Source organism: Calidris pugnax, unplaced genomic scaffold, assembly GCF_001431845.1.
Source record: "Calidris pugnax isolate Ruff unplaced genomic scaffold, ASM143184v1 scaffold95, whole genome shotgun sequence".
NCBI lineage: Eukaryota > Metazoa > Chordata > Aves > Charadriiformes > Scolopacidae > Calidris > Calidris pugnax.
In genome coordinates this window covers 14,186,561-14,200,770 of record NW_015090885.1, presented here as the reverse complement: position 1 = coordinate 14,200,770, position 14,210 = coordinate 14,186,561, and the positions used below count along the sequence as shown (strand labels likewise).

Sequence of the window (14,210 nt, the reverse complement as noted above, 5' to 3'; positions counted from 1 at the left end):
AATATGAATATAGTGTAAGGAATAGCTTGTCTTCATCTTTGCCACAGCTTCCATTTCACTAAATCTCTTTGGGTGGGATTGGATAGTTTCTGGTTTGAGAGAATTTCAGAGTCTTTTCAAAAAAAACCCTACAGTCAATGAAGAAATTCCAGCCATCCTCAAAACCCTGAGGGTAGCAGGAGGCAAGCTGAGGATTAAAAACGATAGTGTTTTTAAATCTGGTTCTTGTTGAGGTCACATTTCTTCTGCTGGATGAGACAGGGGGATATTTATTTTTAAAGTCCAGGTACATGCACAGCTCATGACAGTTTAACCACACATCAGTAAAAAATCAGAAAGCTCCCATTTGCAAATGACTGAATTAAGTATGTAACTGAGGTGTTCCTTCCCCAACTCCAACAATCCCAGAAGCACAGATGAGAGAAAAAGCCAAATTCCTCCTTCCCTGAAGCCTACACCGCTTTGACTGAGATGAAATCAGAGCATGACAGACTGCAGTCAGAAAAGGAAGACTTGTCTACTCAGAATCCTCAGAGCAGTTGGTAGCAACACCCAACAAGGGTATTTTTTCTGCATTTGTTGTGGGGATGAGCAATAACAGTAGCGATGTGGTACTTGTTCCTTTACCTATGCATCCTGCTCAATGCACATGTTTCTTCAGGACTCCGATGGCATTACTCTGGGAAACGTGCCTCAACTTGGCAGTTCTCAAGATACTTAAAAGCTTTGAAGGCTGCACATTGTGCTCTGGGACTGAGCAAGAACACTGGGGTCACCCAGTGCTTGGGGATCCTGACACCCAGAGGGCTCCTCCACACAGCCCCAGTTTAACAGGGAATTTGAAAGGGCAAAACCAAGAAAATCCGAGGGTTGAAATACAATTTTAATAGAATAAGACTAGATAATCAACATTAATAGCACTAAAGAACCAACACTGAAACCGACATCAATATAAAATATACAAGGTTTATACTCAGCCAAATGCTATCAGCAGGAAGCTGTGCATTCCCAGCAGAGGACAGCAAATGTTGGACACCGCAAGTGCAACAGCTTCGGGAGGAAAGGAAGAGCTCAGGGGTCTGGCACCAGGGCAAGAAGTTCCAAGGATCGCAGCCATCACAGAGGAGAGAGAAAACTTCTCAGCAAACTTTCTACTTTATACTGAATGTGATATTCATGGTATGATATAATCGGTTGGCCAGCTTGGGTCAAGGGCCCAGGTCTTGCCCCTCCTCATCCCTGCACCTGGTTAATTTAAAAAGACTGTGACCTTAAAACCCACATATCACAACTGGCTAGAAAGTAAATATTTTCACAACTCGAGACCCTAGAGTTTTCTAAAAGTGCAGTTTCCCCAAGCATTAGAAGAGAAATTAGTCCTGTGTTGCTCAAACCAGGACACAAACCTAGGCCTGACCTGACAAAACGTACACACAAAGAAGAAAAGGATAAGAGCGCCTGCCAAGTAGGAAGGGAAAACCACTGTTGCTAATCTAAATGCAACATCTCCAAGTGGTAATCAGGAGTGGAAAGCAGCAGGGCATAGCATCTCCTCTATGGGCTGATGTATACACATACAGTTTGGGTCAGAGAAAGAATAAGAACCAGCATTTGGCACATTAAATTGAGAGGTGGAGAGAAAAACCTCCAAAAACACAAGGGACAGACGTCTGGTGAGAGTTAACATCAAGGTTCACTTGTGGGGTGTTGGCCTCCTGTATAATTCTTGTGGTGACACCTTGTTGGACTCATAAAAAGTAAAAACTGCAGCTCTGTTGGAGGCTGCAGCAGAAGCTGAAAAGAAACCATGTTTTATTTTTCTAGTTTTGGGGATGAGCGAGGAGAGGAAGAGTCTGCATAATACATTATGGTGCAGCTTGCAGTAGTGGTGGTTGTCTCTTTTGGTGCCGCGGTTCATTTCCAAGAAGATAGCTCTGCAGGATGAAGTAAGTGTTACCCTTCAGTTTCTCTAGACTGCTGACAAACATTAGACTGGTCTCCAGCACTGATGGAATACAGAAGAGAAAATGCAGTGCATGACATTCCAAAAACGGGCAAAAACTTTGGTTGTCTCTGGAGGACGGTCTGGGAAGAGGTGAAGGATAAATGGGGTCTGGCAGTCTTTTCCAGCTCCATGCAACCAAGCATAAGTTAGCAACAGCACACACTTCCCCACCTCTGAGGGACTGTTTGAACCTTGCAGGAGGAGACAGCACAGTAGGGGAAAATCTGCCATGCATGTTTGCTTTCCACAGACCCAAGAGGTCATGGTCAGGACTCACTAACACGCTTGCTGGAGGCTTTGCCTCAGAAAGGAGAGAATCAAAACCATGTAAAGACGGTGGGGTTTGGCCCATCATAAACGCTGGGGTTTATAATGGAGAACAGAGGGTGACTGGATGTTTGTTACAGACACTCATGGTGTGCTCTTCACAATGTCATGTAATGATGCTTTGTACTGAGATTTCATACGGTAGTTCCTTAATTTAAGTGATTGCATTTTCTACTAGTGGGGAATGGTCTGCACTGGCCATACCAAATAAGCTATTGTCCCACCAATCATATTTCCATAATTGTTTACCAACATTTGTTTTAAGGCACTGCCCTTTCTTAAGAGCTTTCTTGCCTCTATTAGACGACAACGTAAGCCGGAAACTAACAAAATATTATTCTCCAAAGACAACAACCCTTTCATCAGGCACTGAAGCAATACATGGCTTAGGGAGGGGAAAAACTAGTTAACTAGTTGCTATAACTATCTAGAGCCCCTGCCTGTGAACTTAAAAAAATACTATTTCTCACATGGCTCTAGAGTCTTAATATGCAAAGTTATACTAAAACAGTATTAAAACTTTTACATCTTCCACCCACACAAATCGAGCGGTCTCCTCCTATCCCTCCACAGCTTCCAGCCTCAAATATCCTGGCATAAAATGATCAGACAAAATAGGTGACTTATGTTTTTATTGGTTCTTCCAGACTATGACGACATTTCCTAAAACACTGAGCCAGGAAACTATTAATGTTCTGAAAAAGTGGAAAGGGTCAGGCTATTTCAAAGGGCATGTGTTTGCTAAGAAGCCTTTGTTATAGATGTATAGGCCACCTAAGATTCAATCAATAATAACATAAGTATTTAGCATTCATATAACATTTCTAGCTTTAAGGTATATTATGAACATATTTGTAACACTTCTGTGTTAAGAAAGTATTAGCCCTCCTCACCTTTTGGAGAATTAAAATAAAAGGTGAATCAGCTTGCCTAATATTTTGTAAAAGAGTATATCAATTCCAAAATCAGAATTCCCCATAGATCCGTATGCGCTCCCAATTCTCAGGCTGTTATTGGAGGGAGAAACGGAAATGGTCTCAACTTATCAATATTAAGAAAAGGAAGACCAGGAAGATCTTCTAGATTTATCTCAGCTGCATTGGCCTGCACTTGACAGCACAAATCAGGTCAGGCATTTGCAGGTGGGGTCAGAGATTCCTTCAAAAAGTGCTGTGTGTTTTACATACAAGCACTAAACCAAACTACTTGGTACTGTAACAGGAGCAGAGCACACTGCATGCAGGACAGAAAGAGGGATCCTACGGAGGCTCCACGAAACCTTCTAATTTTCTAGTGCATGTTACATACAACATGTATATACCTCTGGTTTGGCTCCTTTGTCAGTAGGTCTGGGAATTATCAAGGGGGACACAAAGGACTTGCACAAAAGCAAGGGTGCCCCAAAGGCATCACCGCTTTATTCATGGCCAGACTAATTTCACCCACAAACTCAGTTCTGAACCTAGAGTATGCACAAAGGTCAGTTCCCTAATGCAGCACTGCAAAGCAGATTTAAACCCAACCTGCCTACAGCATGACCAGTAAGATGCATTTTGCACAGAAGAGAGTGTTGAGGCATCCTAAAAGAGGTACAAATCACCCTGCTCTTCCTGACTCAAGAGCCTCACTCATCCGTCACGTCTCAAACAATTATGATTGCATCACATAGCTGCAGGTAAAAATCCCACTATTGCACAGTGCCATCTCCTGGGCAAGCAAGACCAGAAAAAAAAGCCTCACGCCTTCCTTCTCTCTCGCAGCATCCAACATTTTAGCATTGTCTCCCCTCCTCTGGCAGGCCAGGCGTTACCTCTGTTCTCAGAAGACAGGCCATGAATTCACGGAAAGAAGAGCAGACTGTTTACAGCTCCCACCATAAAACGTGAGACTCAGCAGCCCACTCCTGAGAGAGGTGGTACCTGCATTGGCAAGCGCCATGCAAACCCACAGGATTAAGTTCACTCTGGGTTGCTGGCTAATCACAAATTAGCAATCAGGGCTTCCTTTCAACATCCAAACAGGAAATGGGAGTGGAGGAAGTGAAAGCTTAATAATGTCTTGCATGTTAACAAGTTACATGAGCCACACCAATAAAAAAGTTTTGCTAAGTGAACTTAAACCTAGCACACTGTCTGCCCCAATGGCAAGTATTTATCTTTAAAACCAAGATACGCATCTTGGAAAGAAAACACTGATGCAAATATTTCATTTGGCACAGCTTCATTTCCAGGGTAAGAGGACATCAATCTATGGAATAAATTTGAGGATTTTACCTTACTGTAATCACAAATCTTGAGACTACAATCCCCAAGGTTTGTAAAGTGGTAAATCTGGCATCTCTCGAAATGTTCAGGGAAAAAACCCAAAAAACAAACCAGGATTAGAAAGGTAACTTTTTAGTGAACACAAACTGTTAAATCCATAAGGGTCCCTTGACAAAAGGAGCAAGAAAATCAGACATAATGTATTAGCTTCATTTCTTTCCACTACCTTTTAGGGCTACTGTACACATTGGCTCTGTATATCCCACATCTGCCTGGCCGCAAAGCAGAAGGACAGGAAAGCTGTCCCTGCGGGACAAGCAGAACCCTAAAAGGCCTGAAGGAGCAAAGGACTCACAGGCCTCCATGTTAAACACAGCAAGGAATATCTGTCTTCATCTTCAGACCACCACATCACAGCCCCTGGCAAAAGTGAAAAGCCTGGCCCATTACACACTCCTCACTTGGTGCTATCTCCACTGCAGGAGGAAAAAACCAAAAGCTTTCTGCAACTGTTGAATAACTCTCAAGAATTCTAGACGGATGAAAGCCTCTTGGTTGCCCGGATACTAAAATGAGATTAGGGACAAAAATAAGATGACTTATTTGGGCAGATGCAGACTGATGTTTTGAGGGAACAAAACTGCCCTCAGACTAAAAGGTAGGATTCCTTGGTTTTTATGGATGTGCCCAGCAAAAAAGAAAAAATCTTTTTAAGAAGTTGTAAGACTCAACAGTACAGAAAGAGGTGATTTAAGTGGGCTGCATGGAGAACAGAAAAAAGGCAAAGGAATGTGGAAAAAAACCCCACAACTGCTGTCAATATATCCACTGCACAATCACGTTATCTCCCAGGGATGCAAACAAGAATAGACATGTAACATAGCTACCACGGCCCACAATAAACTAGCTGGAGTAAATAAAAAGCTAAAACTGCATGAGTGATTGCTCTGCATTATAGAGCGTGAAGGTAGGATTCTACCCTAGTTTCAGCAGTAGAGAGACATGCAATTCTAGTTCCAATGCAGCATTTACCATAGAGTGCCATCTGCCATAAGCAACCTAAATGTGCTGGTTACACTACGCACATGGCTGGAAATGCAGACCTTACTGTGGACTCTCGAATTATTGCTCTGAGCACCAAAAAAAAAAAAAAAAAAAAAAAGGGGGAGAAAATCTGTTTTACATGTGAACTTCCATCCTGGATCCTCCAGGGTCAGATCGTTTTCACAGTAGGCATTCTCTGTTTCCAAGGCAACGGAAGGCCGATCAGATATTTAATCAGCCTGGGTGTTGGACCACCCATTAGCATAAACTCTCCAGAAAAAGAGTTTTGAAAATTAAAAAACAATGACTGTGTAAGACTGATGTGTTTTCTGGGTTTTTTGTTTGTTTTGAAGACTTAATCCTAGGTAGGTATTACCTCTTTTACTGGAAACACGGATACTCTTTCCAAAGGACTCTTATAGCTGCCCTACATTCTGAGACTTACAGTATCAACCGTGTCTAAGAGTATACTTCTGTGGAGTCACTCACTACCTCATTCACTTTTCTCTTAGGATGTCGGTATCCGGGGCAGCAATGCCACTTCCTACGACGTGAGAAAGACCATGACAACTTTGTGGGACTACCACCTGCTCCGTTCCCAAAATGACGGCATCTGCCAGAACATTCAGGTTTCCAAACTGATGCTCCAGCAGGTTAGTTCATCTTCACTTAACTTCTATAGTACCAGTGCTTTTCCTTAAGCCAGAGATTTCCAGTTTTCCTTCTGTCTTCTCCCAACGAGCAAGGTGAGAGTTTCCAGACAAGGTTACTTTGGTAAGGAGTGCTGAAGAACTTGTACCTATTTAGCAGCTATGGCTGTATCAATAATCCACTGCCAAAAACTGGAGGAGAAATGTGCTTGACAATTTTTAGTGAGAGACAAATTATGATCCATGTCCTCCTTGCCCTACATTCACACAACATCTCAGCTCACATGTTCCATTCTCTAAAACATCTAAAGGAATTTCACTGAATTTTTAGAGTTGGAAGGGACCATAGAGATCATCTAGTCCAACTCCAGATGGACTGGATGTACTTGTGACCAGTTCCTCTGGACCAGACATCAGGTAGCTGTTAAATAATATTAAGAATGATTTCACCATGAGATGTTTGTATTGGATCTCACCCAAAAACTTTTTATATATTGCATATATTACTGTTTTGCTGCAATTGCTGTCTCAAAGCAAAGCAAAAACTTTGACAAATATATGCATGAGATCATCCAGATGAGGAAATTGTACGTTTGCAGAGGTGTAGTACTTGACAAAATAGACAATCTTTTTCACTCTGTCTTCCAAAGTAAAAATTTTCTTGGATGATGAACTCAGGGGAGTTCCCAGAGTTTTGTCAATGGAGGGCAACTTAATGGGTGGGACATCAGCCTAGGGGCTGCCTAATAAAAAATAAAAATCAATCTGCATGACAGTGTAGAACAGCCACAACTTGAAAATCCCTCTGAGGGTCATACTTAGCAGCTTTCCAGGTCAGCCTCTGGGAACTCCTGACTCAGATCCTGACTTCTTGTGAGGAATATACCTGATCCTCATGGGGATTTTTCCTCTTCAAAGAAACATTTCTGAAGGTTTTCTTTTTTGTGATGACTACTGAGATTTGTGTTACACACGCAAAAGACTGACAAGGCAAGAGCAGGCATGCTAACCTTTCAATTTATAATAGACTTGTAAATGCTTGTAAGCTCAAAACAAGTGATAGTCAATATTTATTGAGAAGGCCTCCAGCTCTGGAAGCAGCTCATATTTGGGTCATGGTGGAAGGGAGAGAGCTCTTACTGCTTAAATCTTCAGTAGACTTTTAAAGTTTGTTTTCATAGTCTGAAGGTTTGGGAAGGTAATGATAACTTTTAGTATTCTCTAGAACACCACCCTCATCGTGGGCTTGTTGAATTATTTGCATGACGTGGTTTCTCTGTGCCACAAGCATACAGAAAGAGGAACTATTTCTGCCTTGCATTATCTCTGCAAGCGAGAGACAGCCTACACAGGGAACAGTAACAGCGGTGGGCATATACTGCCCTAAAGGACAGCAGCCTCCATTCATAGCTCTTCAAGTGGAGGTGACAAACTATAAACTGCACCTAAGATTTGAGCATACAACTGTGCCAGTCAAATGACGATTCAATCATAGATAAGTAAGATAAAGAAGGTTTTAGGCTTACAGGCACTCTCCTGCACTTATACTTTCTGTATATTCTGCATATTTCCAGTGGTCTCTCATTCCCAGTTGCACAGAGATTCACAAAATCAGAGATGTGAGCAACTTGTTTCCCAGCTTGCAGGGGGTTGGCAGGAAGGCTGACTCAGCCAGCATGCCCATGTTTGCTATTAACACGGCTGCAGCCTACGTCCTCTCCGCTTAGATCTCAGAAGAGCTCTGCTAAGTGGGGAGACCCGGCGTCATCCTCATACTCCCCCCTGAGAAGCCAGGGAGACTCCATGGAGGTGCAAGCTCCAGTCTTGATCAAAAAAATTTCTTTTGTCTATGTTAGTCTGGCAGCCCTCCCAAAGAACATCTTGAGTTCTGGGCAGGAAAGCACGTGTTGGGTCATGCACTCCTGTCACGCTGGATCACAGGGTAGTGCCTGTGGTTGGAGGACTGCGTGACAACAAGAACAGTGCTCTGCAACGGTTGGAGCACCCTTGTTAAAAGGTCTCCTGTCAGTAGTAGGCATGACTGGCTGGCAGAGATGTAGCTTAAGTGGAGCAACCTCCTTTTTGCTCTCCATCCCACATGGCAGGTGTGGCTGGTTGAGAAATCAAAACTCATACTGCCCTGTAGTACCTGCCCTGCCTCCTTACCGAGAAGGAAAAGCAGCTGCCTTCTGTTGCAAAATGGGTGCGATGCAGGTCAAAAAAGTGGGGGAAAGTGAGGCCAAAGCCTCACATGATGGTCTCGTGTTCACTGCACACGCTCTGCCAGGTCTGGTCACCAAGTCAGAGAACTCTCAGAAAGGTGCCCAGCCCATATGAAATAGAAAGACCCAAGAAATATCCCTTGCTTTTAGCTGAAGATCAGACAGTGAAAACATACTGCAAAGTTGCCCGGCTGCAACGAAGGGTAGGCCATGCAGCAGGTTTTCTACACGGCAACCAGCCTAGGAGGCTCCATCTGACATGTGGCCTGTTTAAGAAATACAGTCCTCAGTGTTTTCCGTGTTTTATCTCATTCGGATCACGAGTTAAGCAAGCCAGTCAGTCTATTGTTCTTACCACATGGTAAGTAACTAGCTACATGTAAACAAAACAATTAAGCTCCATAAGGAACTGCTTGCCATTCAAAGCTGAACTAAACATTGCATTTTGTTTCGGGAATCCAAATATGGTAAATTACTGACAGTTAACTATGACTATGGGATTATTCGCTGTACAGAAAGGGTAAGCGGAACAGGCAGCACAAGCTAGAAAACTATTTTTCTTCCTCTTCCACCCCTCATTAACCATCTCAAGATCCCTTTGGTCTCACTGCTCGCTGCCTCTTGCTGCATATCACCTTAGCATAACTAATTCATGACAATGGGAACAATAGAGAGATAAACTTCATACGCTGGCAGAGCTGGCTTTAAACCCCTTGCTCTTCAGTTGCAAAACCACCAGGCTCCATCACTACCCCTCTAGGAGAATACCTCAGAGTTGTTAACCTCTTAACAAATTTGGCATTCAGATAATTCATTAGATGATAGTACTGCACGCAAACACACACCAACTCATTATTTTCTTATTCACTGTATTCCTGCTGCATCTAAAAGCCCTCATCACAATCAGGCTGTCAATTTGCTGGACAGAATATGTATAGAGGAAGAAAGAATGCCATCCCAAATGTCTACAAGACCAGAAGCCTGGATACTGTAAAACCAGCACTCAACCCCAACTCAAAAAGCCCAACTCTTCCACTGCTATCTTATGCACCTATTTAGCTTTGCAAGCTGTATATTCCTATTTTAAATATTCACAGAATGTAGGAGCCTTGAGCGTACAGAGTAGAAAATAATAATAATAAAAAAAAAAAGAAAGAAAACATTATTAAATCCACTGGAGACAACAGGGCTAATTGGGGGTGAGGCACTAATAAAGGCAAAACTGAAAGCACATTTTGTCATAACACCCACTGGAAAGGCCACTTTTGTATTTTAAATGTGCACGCTTTGCTCCTTTGCAAAGATTTAGCAGCTACCCCCAGTTACAGACCTGCAGTGCAGCTCTCTGCTGGGTCTGTCACTGTGGGGCAGAGGCAACTGCTGAAGTGGGCAACAAGGCTGAGGGAGCAAAACCAGGAGTAAAGCTGGGACAGGACATAGCGAGGTGGGTGCTGAGCCCTGAGGCAGAGAGATCCCAGCCCCTTCAAGGGGAAGGACTGAACCTAAAAAGTGACAGCAGCTTCCAGGATAAGTTCACAAGTTTCACATTGGAAATCTGGGAGTTAAAACTACACTCGTGGTGGATCTTTCCAGTCCCATTAGTCACCCTCTCCCAACCAACTCTCTGACATGGTATCCATGCTTGTGCATAGAAGCATCCCAGCCTCCTGATGAACTTACTAGATAAATTGTAAGTTTTGAAATACAGCTAGATAAAGGTTATGAAAATAAACAATGGTCTATTTACTGTAGCACTGCAGTACATGTCTCCATCTCCAATGAAGGGTGAAAGACATCATTTTGTGCAATAGACTGGCAAGGACAGATGTTGAAAGGCTGAAATGGCCTGTTATGGTGGTATTATCCAAATGACATGGAACTATGGGAGAGTGGGACACAGGCTGTGCAAACGCTCTCTCCACTATATTAACAGAAGCAGCACAACTTGTACAAAAAGCAGAAGCCAAACCACTCTATTTGGGTCATTTTCTAAATCCTGAGTGACAAAATGGGATGCAAGGGGGAACCAGGACAAAAAGGATAGAAATAGTCTTAAATTTCATCCTGACCTTCACCTGCCATTGTAAATACTGCTGGCCATCAGATTATTACCACCTACATTCTATATTCCTTGCAAATATTGTAGGCACACCTTCAAAGCTGCCCACATACAATGGAGGATCACCAAGCAGGCTATACAGGAGGCAACAGAGACAGAAACAGTCAACTGGTTTTGAATAAGGAGAATCAAGTGCTGCTTCTCTGTCCCTCAGGTTTTACTCTTTGCCCACTGAAGTGAATCCTTCATCCTGCAGAGAGAAAGAGGTCTAGAGTCCCTTTCTCAGGACATATCTCAGGGTGTGATACGGTGGGAAGGGATGCAGGCCTGGACTAGGTCTTGTTTGGAGACACCCAGGGACCTGGAAAGTTTGGCATTTGTCCTATGGCAAGATGAAGTTAACCCAAAAGAGTCAGAAAGCTGGGAAGAGTTGGACTCCAAAGCCAGAAGTGGAGGGGCTGGACCTGGGACAGACCATATGATATCAGCTGGCTCTGAGCCTCAGTGAAACTGATGTCTACAGAAAGGTCCCGTCCCTCTTGCAGCCAACACAGGAAAAACAGGTGCTGTCTGCAGCTTTACTGTAATGGTGTGATCGCAGTGCTAGGAGTTCTGATTGCAAAACATTTGAGACTGAGAAGGAAAAGGGAAGAGAAAGCTATTGCAGGAGTGCACATGTACAGCATTCAGGATGCACTCCAAAATTTGTAAATGTAGTAGAAATGTTAGGTTTACTCTTACTCCTTATTTAAACATTATATTTCTCTACCTCCTCTAACGTCTGCACCCTCTTTCAATATCTCAGTCTTAGCTCCATTAACTGTATGCTCTGCCCTTTTCTGCTTTGCCTTCATTCTATTTTCCTCCTCTTCACTAAAACAGCCCTTCCTTCTTGCTTGTTATTTCCTCACTAACACGATAGAAATCATAACAACTAATCTGATTTCACAAGTGTAGCACAGTTGACTTTACTTTTGTATTCCCCACACTTTTCCCTGCATTAACACTGTCCACAAGCCCATCGGGCCAACGCTGCTTAAATTTATATTGGGCTTAGCAAAACAGCACCCAGAAGATCTTTTCTGGCCCCTTGGTATACCCTGAACAAAAGGCACTTAACACCACTAGTTGGATAACCTGCTTCTTACACAGCCACCGCCCTACTCCACCTTAGGATTTAAAGTTTTAGGTCAACACATTAATAGTGCGTCATCCCCCAGTACAATACCTGATGCAATTTTGTCAAGGTCACTTTGCCAGCAACTTTAAATGTGGTCGAGGCATTTCAACTGGCACCCAGGCAAGAGGCATAACTGCTGCATCAAGGAAAACCGTTGTGAAGGGACAGAGCAAAAGGCCTCTGAATTCCATCCTTAAAAAAAAATAAGACCGAGTGCCTCCCCAGCTCGGAGGGCTCGGTAAGCACTTGCATACCATGGTGTTGAGCATGGCAGTAAAACCTAGAGAGATTGTTTAAACAAGCTAGGACCTGGGCATCCTGTTTCTCACGGCACCATCCTCATAACATAGGACTGCTGCCAAACATTACAGTAGAAATTTCCCACTGAACTTAAGATGCGGTTGACAAATATCCAAAAAAAGAATAAAAATATTTATATCTTAAAACATGTTGACAGGGTAAACAAGATTGTAGCCGGGTCTCTGTTATGTCCTGCTTACCAACGTGCAGGCTAAAGCAGACATAAATGTTTACAGCATGCATACATGCCCCTGGCCTGTCCCTCCCACCACCATGCCTGGCAGGAGCAGAGCATGTCCTGGACAGGATGGGTGCCCATCTATGCTTAGAGGAAGGTGATGACCCAGGTGAGCTCAGCAGACTCTGAGCTTCTCAGCCACCCGAAGCAGAACATTCCCACACGGTATGCAAACACCATGCACAGCTACGGGTACAACTTTCAACTTTTCTTCATGTCCTAAATGCCAGATGGACCCTAATTGTGCCTACAGTATCATGCCTTTCACCATCCTTCATGGAGTCAATTTACTCTCTCAGATAATTATCTAAGGCTTAAAAAAACCAATCGTGACCAAAAATGGTCAGTGCATGGTTAGACTTGTTGCTTTTATGTAACCAGCCTCAATTCTACTTCTCCCCAGGCCTCACTGCAAGCATTTTAAAGTGCATCTGTCCATTCCAGTGTCACCAGTCATTTTCCCCTTTACAATGCCTGTGTGTTAGAATTCACTGTGCCATTAATGTGAAAAACTAATCAACCATTACACTAGTCCTCTGTGTCACATTTGGCCAAAACTAGCACTAAAATTTAAAGGCATGTGTCTTTAATAACTCAACATTTTAGGAATATATTCGGGTATTTTTAATGTGCTTCTGAAACTGAAGATATATGACTAAAGATCTCTAAGCCTACATATATCCCACCTACCACCTGTATCTGGAATGATATTCTTCAAAACCCTTCAAAATGACAAGTGAAAATCTGTAACCTGTAGAAAACTTGCAATCTTTCAATCCCACACAGCCAAGTAACTTCAATGCTTTAACACTCTATAGCGAGAAGACCTGTTTCAAAGCTCCTGACATCTAAAGTCCTTCCCAAATAAGCATTTTTCCTCCTAGTGAAAGCACCTCAGATGCATTTATTCTGCAAATTCCTTCTTATAAAACAGCATCATTAATAGGAGACAACTTTGAATCTACTGCACTGATAAAAAGAGACCTGACACCAAATGTCAATAAAGTGCTACTAACTGCCTATCCAGTTGTTCTAGTTAATTCTTTAGTTTTAAGGCTTAGTTTTATCATTACGGTGTTTTCCCTTTTCTTTTAATGGGTTTTCTCCCCTCTGCTTACTGCCTGAGAGACACAAATGCAGACAAGATTTGCCTATCTAGCCACGTGAACACAGCAACCAGCAGAGGACATGCTTAAAGAATGCCTGAACCACCATTTAAAGATGAAAAAAAATGGATTCTTTTTTCCCCTCGAGTAGTCACAGTCATTATTTGTAACAGGGATATGCAAAAAACATTAAGGCAGATGTATGAACTTTAAGCTGATGATATGCCGTAGTCCATTACATCTGAGGAAGTGTTGTTACAGGGAATGCTAGCGAGAGCATTTTGATATGGGCCACAGCACTGGCTAACACCAGTTTCATTGCTCAATGTGGCATATTTTTCCTATTATGTCATGCTTATTGTAGGTATTATAATGATACATAGCTGAAAGCCATCAGTAAAGGCTTTCACAAGGGACTGCGCAAAGAAAGCTGATACAATGATAAAGAGACAGCACTTGATTGTTTTTCCTTATACTCTTTTGTACCTTTTGGTGGCTGTTAAACCGGTATGTTCTGATCAGATCTCCTAACCTCACCTGCCACCTTTATGATACCATTTGTCGGACCAAATTTAGAAACCAGCTGCTGGGAGCAGGGCTGCAGTCTCATCACTGGTGGAAGGTCACTTCAAGAAGAGGCAGGAGGGGAGGTCTCTGCCAGGTCACTTCACATCATTACATGCTGTACAAGCACCATCTTTCTCAGGATGATTTCTTTCAGCGCACGCAGACTCTAAAGTGGTTAGAAAACAGACTAACTAGCTGGGGTAATTATGGGGAAACCTCTCAAAATATGAAACCATATTAGGTGGCCT

At 42.9% G+C, this 14,210-nt stretch overlaps 1 protein-coding gene across 3 annotated transcripts in view; it reads left to right on the top strand.

The window, feature by feature from the left end:
- Positions 1–14,210, top strand: part of FILIP1L (filamin A interacting protein 1-like) — a 198,194-nt gene that overhangs the window by 38,697 nt on the left and 145,287 nt on the right. For all 3 annotated transcript variants that reach the window (XM_014947303.1, XM_014947305.1, XM_014947304.1), the window contains exon 2: positions 6,153–6,293. The gene's annotated coding sequence lies outside the window, so the exon portion shown is untranslated. The remainder of the gene's footprint in view (positions 1–6,152; positions 6,294–14,210) is intronic.